The 16,680-nt window shown below is 39.5% G+C and overlaps 1 long non-coding RNA gene across 1 annotated transcript; it reads right to left on the bottom strand.

The window, feature by feature from the left end:
• Positions 1-843: 843 nt before the first annotated feature.
• Positions 844-15,783, bottom strand: LOC126826962 (uncharacterized). Its single transcript, XR_007682483.2, has 3 exons — positions 15,640-15,783; positions 3,512-3,843; positions 844-1,714 (listed from the first exon to the last, which is right to left on the bottom strand). It is a non-coding gene; the product is annotated as an uncharacterized LOC126826962 (long non-coding RNA).
• Between the last annotated feature and the right edge of the window lie 897 nt (positions 15,784-16,680).

Genomic DNA, 16,680 nt, shown 5'->3' with positions numbered 1-16,680 from the left:
GACGAACGGACGGACGGACAGACAGACGGACAGACAGACGGACGAACCCATTTTAATAGTCCCCTGCTTTCTTCGAAAGGCGGGGGACAAAAACATGCTTGCTATTTCTAACACTAAACTAAACTAAAACGTTTGGAATTTGTTGCCAGAGAGAGAGAGAGAGAGAGAGAGAGAGGTCCTCTCGACACAAACATTGTCATTTCGGGACTAACATGGTTCAGTTTTTTTTCAATAATTTGCTTGCGCGTAGGGGTCTTTTGAAGTGAGATGAAACCGGAGGACCCGGAGAAAACCAACGAGGTTGGACAGGCGACCCTACTCCTTATTGCGTACAACCTGGGAATCGAACCCACGCCAGTTGACTCAATATGACAAACATTATTGATACAACGCGCACGCACTAACCATTCGTCCATTCAACCCCTCCGCCATTAAAAATTAAAGGATCTTAAAGATTCACAATTTTCAAGTCACCACTAAAAACTCATTTAATCTAGATTAGAAACAGATTGTATTTGCGTATTTATTTTAATCAACGAGAAAGTCCTTTGGTCGTGCGTAAAGCATCTGTAATCTGTATTTGATTGGGGTTTTTTTTTGCACGTCCCATTCGAATGACTAGAAACATATTGTGTACGTCACCCTGTATTAATTGCCCATTGCAGCCAACTGTTCCTAGAATTATTTCTTCAAGATAGATTCTCTTTTTTTGTTCCATTCGTATGACTAGACACATGTTGACAGCGTTATCCAGTATTTCATGATACCACAGACTGACCCCCTCTGTTAGTGGTAACTATCTCATTTCCTGACACCATAGAAATATTAGTAGAACGACATTAGTTTAGTTATAAAATATTTTATTGAAACAAAATTAGAATACAAAATATAAAACATTGTTTCACTAATATAATTATATATTATATACATGTCAGTTAGTTATCACATGATCACGACTACATATCACCTGATAATCGTGACTATTGAATTACAGCTTTATTTACAGTAGTAAGCGAGTTTTATATTAGGATGTTAGATATTACTTAGAGTAAGATTCAATATATCAATCAGGTGGGACAGGTGAGACAGGTAAGATATTACTTAGAGTAAGATTCAATATATCAATCAGGTGGAACAGGTGGGACAGGTAAGATATTACTTAGAGTAAGATTCAATATATCAATCATGGGGGTTGGGGGGGAAGGGGGTATAAGATACTTGGTTAAATACTAGGGTGCTGGTGTGGTTGATAAATCTCTTCACTAACTTAGCACCCACACCACCACACCACATCACCCACAACACCACTCAAACATTTTACTTTATTCCACCCTCACAACCTAATCAAGAGACAATAAGATAATAATACCTAACCTCGTTCTGGTTCGTCCATTATATTTTACTATAAGTAATATCTCCCCCCCCCCCCTCAACACCTCATTGTTCAATATAAAGGAGGCCATAAATACATCATATCAATATAATCACTATATTTTACTATAAATAGTAAACCTCGTCCTGGTCTACAACACCAAATTGTTCCAGGCTACAGTCGTTCTGGTTGCTACTGTAGTAGATAGATGTCCTACTACCATCTCTATATCCTACTATACAAATCAGACTAATCTTCCTATACTTCTTCTCTTCTATCAACTTCATTAAATCATTAACACTGACTTTCTTACTGACAGTTATAGTACCCATATCTTCCCATCTATAAATACAGGTTAATATATTATATCATTATCAACTGATATAAATACAGGTTAATATATTATATCATTATCAACTGATATATATGGTGGCTGATTGGTATCATGTTGTGATGTTGGGTTATCGGCCATATTCCTCTCAATACTATGATTATATACACTGATCCTGGTGTTGGTCAAGAAAGTTCCCCGGGATTTTGCAGCGTGGCTCCTCCCTGTCGGTAGTGCAGGACGACGGGTCTGACATAGTACAGTGTCTAGTTGTGTAGATGGGACAAAAAACAAGCTCCTGTGTACAAATTGGCGAGCACATAAAAGAATCCTTCACAGTTGAATTTCGAAAATTGAAAATTTCCGTCATAGTACTTTGCATTGCGCATGCCTATCTTCAATAGCCCGATCGGTGCAGAAAAGTAGGAAAATTGAATGAAATGAAATTGTGTTTAACGTTCTACTGTTCTGCTTAATGAAGACGGGCATAGGCTATACAGTGCACTGTGAGGGAAACTTTACCCGGATAGCAGCGCTAAGGCCTACTCTTATCTTGAATTCTATCTGTCAGGGGGGCCTTTTACGTGCTGGCTAATATGTACACGGAACTTCGATTTTTCGTCCCACCCAAAAGACTATACGTTATCCCCGATGAGCTTTCTCGACCAATGCAGTGATTGAACACAAGACCTCAACGTTAGCGAGCCATCGTCTTATTCTAAGAGTCACCGTGACTACCAGAAAAGTAGGACATTAAGCCACATTTCTGGAGAGATTCTTCTTTGACAGTGGTGCAGGACGGGGGGGGGGGGGGGCTGGCAAGGGACAGTAGTATAGTAGTTCGGATGGGACGAAAAACCGAGGCCCCATTTACATACTGGCGTGCACGTATAAGACCCCCTGACAGTTTGAATTCAATATAAGAGTAGGTCGTAGCGCCGCTATCCGGGTAAAGTTTCCCTCACAGTACACTGTATAGGGCGTGTCCGTCTTCATTAGCCCAGTCGGAGCAGAATGAAACTAGTTGAAATAGAGTTTAACATCCTACTGTTCTGCTCCGACTGGGCTAATGAAGACGGGTTTATACGATTCAGTGTGTTATGAGGGATATTTTACCCGGACAGCCGCGCTACGGCCTACTCTTATACCGAATTCCAATTGCCAAGGGATCTTTTCCGTGCGCGCCAATATATACACAGGACCTCGGTTTTTTGTCCCATCCGAACGACTAGATAGCTGTCCTTGTCAGGCCCTCCTTCCTGCATCCCTGACAACGGGAAACCACGCCGGAAAATATTGATGAACTTTGTCGACCAACACCGGTGGCGAACCCGCGACGTCAAGGCCAGCGAGCCAGCGCCTTAATCACTTAGCCACTGTGACTCCCGTAGCAGAACAGCTGGACGTTAAACCCCATTTCATTTTATTTCATTTCCTTACCAATCAGCCACCATAGATATAAATACAGGTTAATATATCATTATCAATAATCATCTTTGTAAACCTTAGAAACACGAGTATTATAAATTATTTAAATGATAAATTATTGATAAAATCATTGTCTTGAGCCTTTATTATTAAATACACTATTAAATATATAATACTATTTTGACTATGGATATTGTAAAGTACATCCCACTGTTTCACTAGTCAGTATATTATTCAAGTCACCTCTAGTTGGTTATTATTCAAGTCACGTGATATAGAAACTTTATCATTCGATATAAGTTAAAACTCAAGACTCTTGTAACAGTATGTAAAATTTGACAGTTGTCAAAATATATATTATTATGAACACATTTACTTACCTGTCTACCAACTCTAGAGTAATATCATTACTCGTATCCCTGATATAACGTCTAGTATTAGTGTTGGTGTTTGTCTTGACTTCTGATTGTTCTACTTTCTTCTTAAATTCTTCCAGGTCAGCAACCCTATTTTTCAATTCAGCTATTTCTTCATCTTTTCGTTCAAATTGTTCCTCATTGTCGGTCTGGAAATCTTCCATATCGGAAGTGCGATCATCCGGGTCGCTCTGGTTACTAGTTTCAGTGAATGTGTTTGATGTTCCAATCTGTACAGCTTGACAATCACCATGTATATTATACATGTTGTAGGTATTGTGGTTAACGGTTGATAACTGGAATAGAAAATAAATAAACAACCAGTCCCTACTTGTAAATATTATTACAACAATATCTCTCTTCTTAGATATGATAATCATAGACGAATATAAATATCAGAAAGAGAGCTGTAAACTAAGCGCATGCGTTGAATCTCTAGTTTGAGATGCTCGGTTGACCAGTGGCGTACAGAAGTTTGTTGATGCTTGGGGAAAATTCCTTGACTTAAACACAGGGTCGAGTACTGAAACATGTGAGAAGACAAGACATTTTGAATATATACAAAAACAGATGGATTCGTTTATTGATAACACCGATCCACATTCACACCAGCATGTTGGACTGTAGGCCAAATTTAAATTCTTTGATTGGATATTTGATCCCCCCCCCTCCACCTCTCCATCTTACCAGATTCCATGACCTAGTCCGTCTACCTCCTTCCCCTTTCCTTGTACGCGGCTGCTGATCGGTGGACATGGGACAACAAAACCACCATTCCGTTCAATGCTAAAACCCTACTTTCTGTTTCTATCGTGTTGAAGATGTTGTTAGGGCTGGTGGACACAGACAGAAAGAAGGTGCTATGGGGAATGACAATAACACAGTTCCTCACTGAGAAAGAACTAGGGTTTAACGTCCATTAAACGGAAGACCAGGAGAAAAACGCGAGGTTGGACAGGTGACCCTACTCCTTGTCGGTACATGCTCCGATCAAAACCACACCACGTGACTCTATGACAGCCCTTATGATCTAAAGCGCACCTTACACAGTTCTTTAAAAATACTAGGTAAATATAAACCAGTGAACTTGTAAATTGTTACATCAACACGACTCTCATAGATGTAGAGATACTAGTTGTATCAAGTATAGAACGGAACATACCCCACATAACAATATGATGTTAATTTTACGTTACATTTACGTAAAAATGGTCAGTCAGTTTACCATCATTTTGCTCATCTTTTTAACGATAATTTTACGTCAGGAAATGACGTTAATCTAACGTAAACTTTACGTCATTTTTACGTTATATTTACGTCATTTTCTGACGTAAATCTAACGTAAACTTTACGTCATTTTCTGACGTAAATCTAACGTAAAATTTGCGTAAAGTTTACGTCATTTTCGTTAGATTTACGTCAGAAAATGACGTAAACTTTACGTTAGATTTACGTCAGAAAATGATGTAAATATAACGTAAAAATGACGTAAACTTTACGCTAGATTAACGTCATTTCCTGACGTTAAATTGTCGTTAAAAGGATGAGCAAAATGATGGATATCTAACCGATCATTATACCGTAAATCTAACATTAAATTAACATCATTTACGGATGCAATTCTAAAGTCAAATTTTGATGAGCATTAAAACCTTCAAAATTATTCATTATTTGCGGCAGTAAATGGGAAGTACATTCAACCAATAATCAAATTTTCCTGACCCGTGGGTGAGGCTAAAAGTTGAGTGGTCCAACGTGTGCGCTTTAGATCATAAGGTCTGTCATTGAGTCAAGTGGTTTGTTTCCACACCCAACTTGAACATGGGTTTTCTCTGGGTCCTCCTACTACTAAAGATTCCTGGTGCGGATGAATTATTCAACTTGAATTGAATCACTTAGTCCCAAAGGACAGTTTATTTCTATTGGATGTTTTACCCCATTGCTCTCTATCTACCCATAACCAGTCAGAATTCTAAATGTATTGCACAGAAAAGTTAAAAATCTAGCAGAATTATATGACAAAATATACTACAAGTATGTATACATATACTTTATTTAAAAGACAAAAATATAATGTTATAAAATACAAAATACACATTTAAATATTAACAGTTTTTATCCACAGCTGTTTGAGAAATGAAGACGGGCATATGCCACACAGTGTGCAGAGCTATGGCGTACTCTTATATAAAATTCCAACTGCCAAGGGATCTTTCACACACACACACACTTGAGTTTACACTGTACCTTGGTTTTTTTGTCACTTCCGTATGACTAGTCAGCCATCCATGTCAGGTCCTCTGTCCGGCATCACTGACACGGGAAAATGTTCAAGAAAAAGGTCTACATTAGCGCTATGAAAGTGTTGATATGCATATAAGAAAGAAAAAACTGGGATATTGACCAAATTGGGCCAAAACCTATAGCCTCTATCTTATTTGCTCAAGGTATTGATGGAATAGAAGTTAACTTTGGAATGAGTGAAATGAAATGGGTTTAATGTCCTATTCCGACAGGGCTAATGACATGGAAATATGGTATACAGTGTCCTATTATGGAATTTTATCCAGACAGCGGCGCTAAAGCCTACTCTTATATCGAATTCAAACTGCCAAGGGATCTTTCACGTGCACACCAATGTGTGCACAGGACCTCGATCATTCGTACCATCCAAACGACTAGACTAGGGATAATTAACCAAGGAAAGCAAAGTCCTGAAAAGCTGTATATTGATAATGCTTGTCCTCTCACAATCGGAATGATTCACATTTCACACCCAGTGTACGGACAAACAGGGCCAAAATTGATATGTGGGTGTATAAACAAAGATATATACTATACCAATATTACATGTGTTGCAGAATTGGTTTAACACATTTCAAATATAATTGTAACACGGATATTTGCAATGGTTGATCCATGACAAAAGATTTGAAATATTTTGAAGAGACGCAAAAGGTTACGCCATACAGTGTGCTATGAGGGAAATTTTGCCCGGGCAGCAGCGCTATGGCCTACTCTTGTATCGAATTCCAACTGCCAGGGGATCTTTTATGTGCACGCCAATGTGTACACTGGACCTTGTTTTTTTTTGTCCCATCCAAACGACTAGACAGCTGTCTTCGTCAGGCCCTCCGTCCTGCATCACTGACAATGGGAAACCACACCGGAAAATCAGGATGAACTTTCTCGGCCAATGCAGGGATCGAACACCCGACCTCAAGGCTAGCGAGTCAGCGTCTTACCCACTTAGCCACATGATCGCCCCTTGGCCTCTGTACATGTAGAGATGAATTTTGAGCTACCTTTATATATATATTTCTATTTTTAAAACCCGCGACAAGTATACTATTCAAAAAAAGTAGGGGATATTTGATTTTGGGGGCATAATACTAAAATATGCAAATGACTACGAAAAAAGTCACTATAGAACCTAACAGAAGAAACATTTCCAGTTACATGTGACGCCCAAACGCACCAATAGCTACCGCATGGAATGCAGGTGATGCTTGGGATCATCATGGGGGTCCAACCCAAGATTTGCACGACTCTGACTTTGAATGTTACAGTCATTGTGGCATTGAATTCCAGGGTGGAAACATCCGTTTAATTGTTTTAGTGACCGGAAAACAAATTTTGATATGCGTCGGCTTACCCAAAATGAAAGGTTACGTGCCCTTGGCATGCTACAGATCGGCACAACACAGGCGGTTGTGGCGCGGACGATGAATGTTTCTCAGTCTGTCATAAGCAGGCTATGGTCCAGATACCGTGATACACAATCTGTACAGGACAGACCACGCTCAGGTCGACCAAGGGCGACAACTCAAGCCCAGGATCGATTTATCCGTACCTTGGCCTTGAGAAATCGTGTCATCACAGCAAATCAGATCAGCGCTCGTCTTCAAACAGACACTGGTGTGAGAGTGAGTGGCCAGACGATTCGGAATCGACTGCATAGGGGTCACCTTCGCGCCCGACGTCCTCGCGTGATCCCTTGTTTGAGAGATCATCACATTCAGGCAAGACGTCGTTGGTGTAGGGATCGTCAACACTGGGATAATCGACGCTGGAGCAATGTGATGTTTTCAGATGAGTCAAGGTTCACTGTTGATTTTTTGGACAGACGTAGGAGGGTGTCGCGTCGTCGAAACGAGCGCTTCCAAGACGTTAACGTCATCAGACATGATCGATTTGGGGGTGGTTCTGTTATGGTGTGGGGAGGCATCACTGTTGCTGGAAGAACGGCTTTACATGTTGTTGCAGGGCGTGTTACAGGCCAGTACTACCGGGACAACATCTTGGCAGTCCATGTTGTGCCGTTCGCACGACGTCATGGCCGCCGTTTCATCTTCCAGGATGACAACGCAAGATGTCACAGGGCCAGGATCGTTACAGGTTACCTCCAACAACAGAACATCACCACATTACCATGGCCAGCACTGAGTCCCGACCTCTCCTGCTTGGACAGAGGTTACGTCAACGTCAACAACGTCCTGCCAATGTCCAAGAACTTGCTGCTGCGTTGCAACAGGAATGGGACAATCTGGACCAAAATGACCTTAGACGTCTCATTAGGAGTATGCCACGTCGGATCAATGCTTGTTTGGCAAACAGAGGAGGATTTACCCGTTACTGACTTGGTTGTGATGCTGTGGTAACTTTGCTGTTTGACCCCGGGTATCATTTTACCCTTATAATGGTCAGTCTGTGCCTTACTTAGTCTAACGATCATTTGGAATAAATCGATGAATGTGAACTTCATTTCATTTTGTCATTTGTTTCTTCGTCAGTTTCATTAGGTGACTTTAATAACCGGTTCAAAATATTCGTTTCATATCATACCTGACCTTCAAATCCAGGAATTGTAGCCACAACGGGGATCACGTTGGTTAAGTCGGTAAGACACTGGCTATCTAGTCTGGAGGTCGGGTGTTCGATCCCTGCATTGGCCGAGAAAGTTACTCCAGATTTTCGGGCGTGGTTCTCCCTTGTCAGTGATGCAGGACAGAGGGCTAGACAAGACAGCTGTCTAGTCATTAAAATGGGACAAAAAAATGAGGTCCCATGTACACATTGGCGTGCACGTACAAGAGCCCTTGAAGTTAGAATTCGATATAAGAGAAGGCCGTAGTGCCACTGTCCGGGCAAAATTTCCCACATAGCACACTGTATGGCGTATGCCCATCTTCATTAGCCCAGTTCAGAGCAAAACAGTAGGACGTTAAACTTTCATTTCACTAGCCACAGCTCTGTTTTCTTTCAACAAAGGGGGGGGGGGGGGGGGGGTGGATGGCTGAATCATGGTTAGCGTGCGCGCGCTGTATCATAAAGTCTGTCATTGAGTCGAATGGCGTGGTTTCGAAACCCCGGTTGTACGTGGCAAGGAGTAGGGTCGCCTGTCCAACCTCGTGGGTTTTCTCCGGGTCCTTCGGTTTGCTCCCACTGCTAAAGACCCCTACGCGCAAGCGAATTATGTAAATAAAAAATTAAACCATATGTTAGTCCCGAAATGACCTAGTTTGTGTCGAGTGGACGGTAAACCCCATTTCTCTCTCTCTCTCTTTCACCAAAGGGGGGGATCAAGTGGCTAAGTGGGTAAGACGCTGGCTCACTAGCCTGGAGATCGGGTGTTCGATCCCTGTATTGGCCGAGAAAGTTCATCCTGATTTTCCGGCGTGGTTTCCCTTGTCAGTGATGCAGGACGGAGGAACTGACAGACGGACAGCTGTCTAGTCGTTATGGGACGAAAAACCGAGGTCCCGTGTAGACATTGGCATGCACGTAAAAGATCCCTTGGCAGTTGGAATTCGATATAAGAGTAGGCCGTAGCCCCGCTGCCCAGGCAAAATTTCCCTCATAGTACACTGTATGGCATATGCTCGTCTTCATTAGCCCAGGTTAGGAGCAGAACAGTAGGACGTTAAACCCCATATCATTTCATTTCATTTCTTTCACCAAAGACCACATAAATACTTCATTTAGCACTTGTCATTTGAAACAGTTATAGCCTATGTCTTGTCTGGAAGAGGGGGCATCATCACATTACCATACAGGGTATAAGTCGATGTTGAGTATAAGTCAAATTGCCAAATTTTACATTTTTCCAACCTACTTCCATAATTAAGTAGAGGCGGTATATAAGACTAATGTTTTTCAACTCCATGAGTTTCGGGACTGTTATCCTAGTCTGTACGCCGAAGAAAAGTTGGGCCATATAAATAATGAGGGTCTGGGACAGTTGTCAATAACACTTGCATTTATAAACAAACATGAATCGTGATGACGAATTAGGATTCAATAAAAAAAAACAACATAGATATGGCCCATGAAGAGAGAAATTTTACAATAAAAAAAATTAAGAGTGTTGGATATTGAACTGACAATGCAATCAAATGGATTTTCGGAAATGGCATTCTTATATAAATTTCATGGGCGTCAACATCTTGTTTTAGGACTAGTTACCTCCCTTAGACTTTGTTTATGATAATGTAAAAGACCGGATAATCTAGCCTATGACCGATTATTCTCAAATGTTGACAACGCAACCACACTAATATTCGTAGAATATAGAATATTTTTTTCTAGATGATAGAGACTAATAATATGCCAACATTGAAATGTGTGCATAAATATGGTATATACTTAACTACACCAATATTATACCTATGTCATAGAATTTGTTACACACATTACAAATATAATCTTAATAGAGATCTTTGCTATGGTTGATCTATCAATAAAAATTGGAAGATTTGTAAGGAACGCAAAAGTTTATTGTTTACTGGCTGCAGCAGGGAGCAATAACAGGAACACAGATGATTTTCAACTCACTGATACAACTCAGTTTAGACTTTAAGCCAAAGAGCTGTTATATAATACTGTGACAGGATATCTGCTCTAAACTAACTAGTCATCAAAGAATTGACTGTCAAAAGTTCAGACAGAAAGTATTTTAGGCCTACAATGCTTGTAAAGCTTTGGCCTACATTCTGATGATATTTGTGCTACCATAGATACATATATATTTATATCATTACATTATGTGACAAGTAGTAGTGTTTGGCAAGTAGTAGTGTTGTCTAACTTTCATTATAAAGCCCATATAAATCTTTTTAGAACTTCTTTGTCATTACTGCCACCAAGGGTGCTCAAATATACATGTAGGATCTGTAAAAAAAAGAAAATAAATAAAAAGCAACTTTATACTCCCCAAAAAAAACGTAATTGGGTTAAACGGCCTACTGTTCAGCTCCAACTGGGCTGACAGCCAACCTACTGTGGATCTGTAATGAAATGGGGTTCAACATCATACTGTGCTGCTCAAACAGGGCTAAAGAAGTTGGACAAATGCTTGAAAGTGTGCTGTGATGGAAATTTTGACTGGCCGTGTGTACAAAAGAGCTTGGTTTTTTGTCCTATCCGAACAACTGTACATTAGCCCTTACCAGCCCCTCTGTCTTGTACCAGTTAAAAGAGGAACCATGCCAGAAAATCCTGATGAACTTTCTTGGCCACCACAAGAAAAAATAAGCTGGGGAGTAGGACTGAAACCTTTATGTACAAGTATGTACGGGCAAACTTGTTATTTAATGTTATATCATTTAAATAGGCCTATGTATATAAGCTTAAAGTCTTGATTATCCATTTTTCAATTAAATTAAATCATTAACAGTAACCGCCAGTGTTTGAATATGTGAACATCTCGAGCACCCGATGGCATTGAGACTTGATTATAGACTTAGCAAGTTAATACATTAAAATGTCTTATAAAAAAATTTAACATTTACAGTCTCAAGAAATACCTACTTAACCTACGTACAATATATAGATTTAGCTCTTGCATTATGCATTATTAAATTTGCAAAAATATCAGTACAATAACAAAAAAACCCAACCTGAAACACCCATAAAAATGATTAGAAAATACTACATGTACTTATATTATAATTAGCACAGCCTGAATTTTAACAGTCTACATCATTAATAAATTCGTTATGTGTTTGATAATTTTTTAATCCAGATTTTTTAAAAACAATATTGGAACCAGTATTACTTTCGATAACTTAAAGCAATGTTGATTTTGTTTATGAATAGTATGGTTTACGGACAATGTAACTGCATCGTGTTAAAAACAAATACTGACTGTCTGATATACAAAGTTGCGTGCAAACTTTTTCCACGGCCAGATTATTTTTTTTATCAACATTAGATCTATCGGTATACTGTCAACGGAAGTTCGCATAAAAAGTGCACTTACCTTCAACTTTACTTTGCTGAATCCAAAATCGTCTGTGTATGTGTGGAATAGCTTTATTTAACTTTAAATCACGGCATCATTTCTTCTTTGGGACAAATAACCTATGCCGCCATTTTAAATCCCAGAATTCCGTACGTTCCGGTCAAACGAACAAACAAAAAATATTTAATAAAAATTAAAAGCAATTTAGATAAATAACAACAATAACCGTAACCTATAAAAAAATATTGTAATGTGAATAGAAATAATATGATATAAACCGATTTAAACACAATCATCAACCGTGAACAGATCGTGACCTTGACCTTGCCCGAGACGATAAAAATATATTTGTACATCTATCTCTAAAAATGGCGACTGTTCGTTTGAAAGGCCTGTAATATTTCTGATAATGAATCTATTCATATAATTTGTTTGTATACGCTCTACTATATTTTATATGAGGTTACATAATTACGTCATATTAAAAGAATAATCAAATCGGGGAATTTTAATTTTCAGAGATAGGTCTTTTATCGAGAGACGATAAATATATGGTCGTCCGCTTGCCAGCCTATCTTTTATAGTCCCATTGGTGCAGAAAAGTAGGAAAATTAAATAAAATTAAATGAGATTAAACATCCTACTGTTTTGCTCTGAGTGAGCTAATGAAGACAGGCATACACTATATACAGTGTACTATGACGGAAACTTTGCACGGATAGCGGCACTATGGCCTACTCTGATATTGAATTACAACTGTCGGAGTGTCTTTTACGTGCATGCCAATATGTACATGAGGACTTGATTTTTTGTATGACCCAAACACCTATACCTTATCCCTTGCCAGATCCTCCGCCCTGCCACAGTCCATAGAAAATTTTCGTCATAGCACTCTGCATTGCGTTATGACTATCTTCAATAGTCCGATTGGTGCAGAAAAGTATGAAAATGAATTTTAAATGGGGTTTGAAAATCCTACTATTTTGTTCCAAGTGGGCTAATGAAGAAGGGCATATGCTATAATGGTTAAAATGTTGTTATTTCGGGTTAAAATGCCGTGATGTTGGGTTATCGGTTTACGAAGGGTGATATCAGTCACCATATCTACTGGGTTTCTTTAATACTCATATTTATAGTATTTTATAGAGTCAGACTAGTGGACTAGTGAATGCACGGATTAGTGCACCCACGGACTAGTGAACCCACAGACTAGTAATTGGTAATGATGGAAAAGTGTGTAAAGACCTGTTTTACAGGTTGGCGTGCACTTAGAACTATTGGTAATGACTATATGCGGAAATGCTGCTCTCCAGGCAAAATGTCTTTCCTAGCACATCGTCATTAGTAAGTGCGGTAATGCTGCTGTCCAGGCAAAATTTCTGTCATAGCACATCTTCATTACTAATTTTGATAAAGCCAAGGTGGCTAAGTGCGTAAGATGCTGGCTCGGTAATCCGGAGGGCACGTGTTCGATGCCTGCATTGGTGGAGAAAGTTCATCAGGATTTTCCGACATGGTTTCCCCTTGTCAGAGGTGCAGGAACAAGGACAGTAGTCTAGTCACTCAGATGGGACAAAAAACCGAGGTACCATGTATACATTGTCTTGCACGAAAAGATCCCTGGGCAGTTGGATTCGATATTAGTAGGCCATAGTGCCGCTGCTGGGGCAAAATTTCCCTCATAGCACATTGTATGGTATGTACCTGTCTTCATCAGGACAAACCTACATGAGGAAAAACCTACATTTCACAAACTTAGTAATTAGTAACGGGGGGGTTGGATGGCTGAATGGTTAGTGTGCGGGCGCTGTATCATAAAGTCTGTCATTGAGTTGACTGGCGTGGTTTCGGATCCCCGGTTGTACGTGACAAGGAGTAGGGTCGCCTGTCCAACCTCCGGTTTTCTCCCACTGCTAAAGACCCCTACGCGCAAGCAAATTATGTAAATAAAAATTAAACCATATGTTAGTCCCGAAATGACCTAGTTTGTGTCGAGTAGACGTTAAACCCCATTTCTCTCTCTCTCTCTCTAGTAATTAGTAACACACTGGCTAGCAAATGAGGGGTTCAATTTCCGTGTTGGTCGAGAAAAATGAAATGAAATCGGGTTTAACGTCCTACTGTTCTGCTCCTAAACTGAGCTAATGAAGACGAGCATACGCCATACAGTATGCTATGAAGGAAATTTTGCCCAGGCAGCGGCGCTATGGCCTACTCTTATATCAAGTTCCAACTACCAAGGGATCTTTCATGTGCACTCCTGTGTGTACACGTGACCTCAGTTTTTCATCCCTGACTAGACAGCTGTTCTTGTCAGGCCCACCGTCCTGTATCACTGACAAGGGGAAAACACGCAGGAAAATCTGGATGAACTTTCTCAGCCAATGCAGGGATCGAACACCCGACCTCCAGGCTAGCGAGTCAGCGTCTTACCCACTTAGCCAACGTGATCCCCATGTTGGTCGAGAAAGTTCCCTTTGTTAGTAGTGGTGTAGGACAGAGGACCTCAAAAAAACAGTGTCTAGTCCATCACGTGGGTGTGCACGTAAAAGAACCCTTGACATTTGGAATTTGAAATGAGAGTAGATCATTCATTCATTCAGTTTCTCTTTGTGTGTCACCTACAGACCGCAACTACTAAAGGAGCTAGATCTCTATTCTTGGGCACTTAGAAATGGATACAAAATGTAATGAAATGAAATGGGGTTTAACGTCAAACTGTTCTGCTCCGAACTGGGCTAATGAAGATGGTCATACACCATACAGTGTGTTATGAGGGAAATTTTGCCCTGACAGTGGCACTACGGCCTACTCTTATATCGAATTCCAACTGTCAAGGGATCTTTTACATGCATGCCAATGTGTACACGGGACCTCGGTTTTTTTATCCCATCTGAACAACTAGACTCCGTCCTGCATCACTGACAAGGGGAAACCACGCCGGAAATCTGGATGAACTTTCTCGGCCAATGCAGGGATCGAACACCCGACCTCCAGGCTAGCGAGCCAGGGTCTTACCCATTTTAATGACTAGACAGCTGTCTTGTCAGGCCCTTAATTGTTAGTATCATGACATTAAACTGACATTTGTTTTACGTTTTCAAACTAATATCAGGTTTATGTTAGAAAACTAACGTTAGATTTATGTTAGAAAACTAAAGTTAGATTTATGTTATAAAATTAACATTAGATTTACGTTAGAAAACTAACGTTAAATTAACGGTTAAAATTATGACATAAAACTAACACTAACGTTAGATTTACGTCAGAAAACTAACGTTAGATTTACGTCAGAAAACTAACGTTAGATTTACGTCAGAAAACTAACGTTAGATTTACGTCAGAAAACTAACCATAAACTAACGGTTAGAAACCTGATGTAAAATTTACGTTAGATTAACGTTAGAATTATAACCAATAATACATATATAATTATTATGTCTGAATTCCGACTATATATCAATTGTTAGAATGTGCACACACTTGTAATGTTATTTAATCAAGAAGTATTCAAAGGGAAAAAAATTGGTTAGTAATCCGTCATAAAGTTTACGTTACATTTACGTCATTTTCTGACGTAAAAGTAACCATAACCATTATGACGTAAAAGTAACGTAAATTTAACCAAAGAATTTTACCATTATTGGACGCTAACCAAAATCTAACCATAATGACGTAAACTTTACGTAAATCTAACCATCAATGTTAACTGGGACACTGCTTCGTGTACTCACTCGTCAGTATTTGTATTCTACGAGAGGTAAGACAGTCATTATCAAGATTACAATGGTTAGTTATTGACGCCATAAACTGACGTGTTATTTTATAAACATGACGTAGTTGTACTTACTGGGGTGGCCATTCTTCTTATCCTTATTATTCTATGACAACTTTCTTCTACTAGAGTTCCCTTAGAACCTTACTAAAGACAAACAGAACAGTCTAACACTAGATCAAGGGGGTTCTATAAAAATTACCCATTGGAAAAACACAGTCTATGTATAGTGTATTAATCACGTGTTATAGTCTTGTATAACTTGTCTCACTACTATTTACGTTAAGCTAGATCAAGTCCGATATTAATTATAATATTTTCCTACCCATGAATATCTATTCTCGATAAAGAATATAGTCCCGACTTGTTAAAACGAATATAATAAATTCCCGGTGTTTAAGATAACCTAAATATATCAATATAATAAATAGTGTTGTAACTATCTGAATGAATACTCCACAATTGTCTGGATAACGTAGTCTATTTTATACTATAGTAACAGGAAAACCAGTCTATTTATACGTATTGCGTAAGCTTGTAATATGGGCGTCGCCTTTCAATAAATTAATTGAAATGAAAAGTGATTTGATGGCACCTCAGCTCCAACCGGGCTATATTGCACCAAACATATGGTGAATATTACTAGACAGGCTAAATTATATCGCAGAAAAACATTATAATATGCATAAATACGTATATTGACTGGCATGTTCACGAGTAACTATGGAATACTTTAACGGTATATTACCGGGCAACGTTTCGACTAGAATTCTTTATCAATATATAGTGTGCTATGATGGAATTTTTGCCCAAACAGAGGCGCTTTGGCGTCCATTCTTATATCGAATTCCAACTGCCAAGGTTTCTATAAAGTTCACGTCAATGCGTACACCGGGATTCTGATTTTCGTCCAATCCTAAAGACTAGACACTGTCCTTGCCATGGGGGATTACGCCGGAAAATCCAGAGGGCAACCTTCAAGGCCAGCATCGGGAGCGAATCCCGGAGCCCTGGTTAGCGAAATGATATGAAATGAAATGGGGTTTCACATCCTACTGTTCTGCTTCTAAATGGGCTGGGGGGTTGGATGGCCGAATGGTTAGCACGCGCGCGCTG

Source organism: Patella vulgata, chromosome 7, assembly GCF_932274485.2.
Source record: "Patella vulgata chromosome 7, xgPatVulg1.2, whole genome shotgun sequence".
Lineage (NCBI taxonomy): Eukaryota > Metazoa > Mollusca > Gastropoda > Patellidae > Patella > Patella vulgata.
Note: the sequence above shows the minus strand (reverse complement) of the source record. Positions and strands in the feature narration are given on the sequence as shown.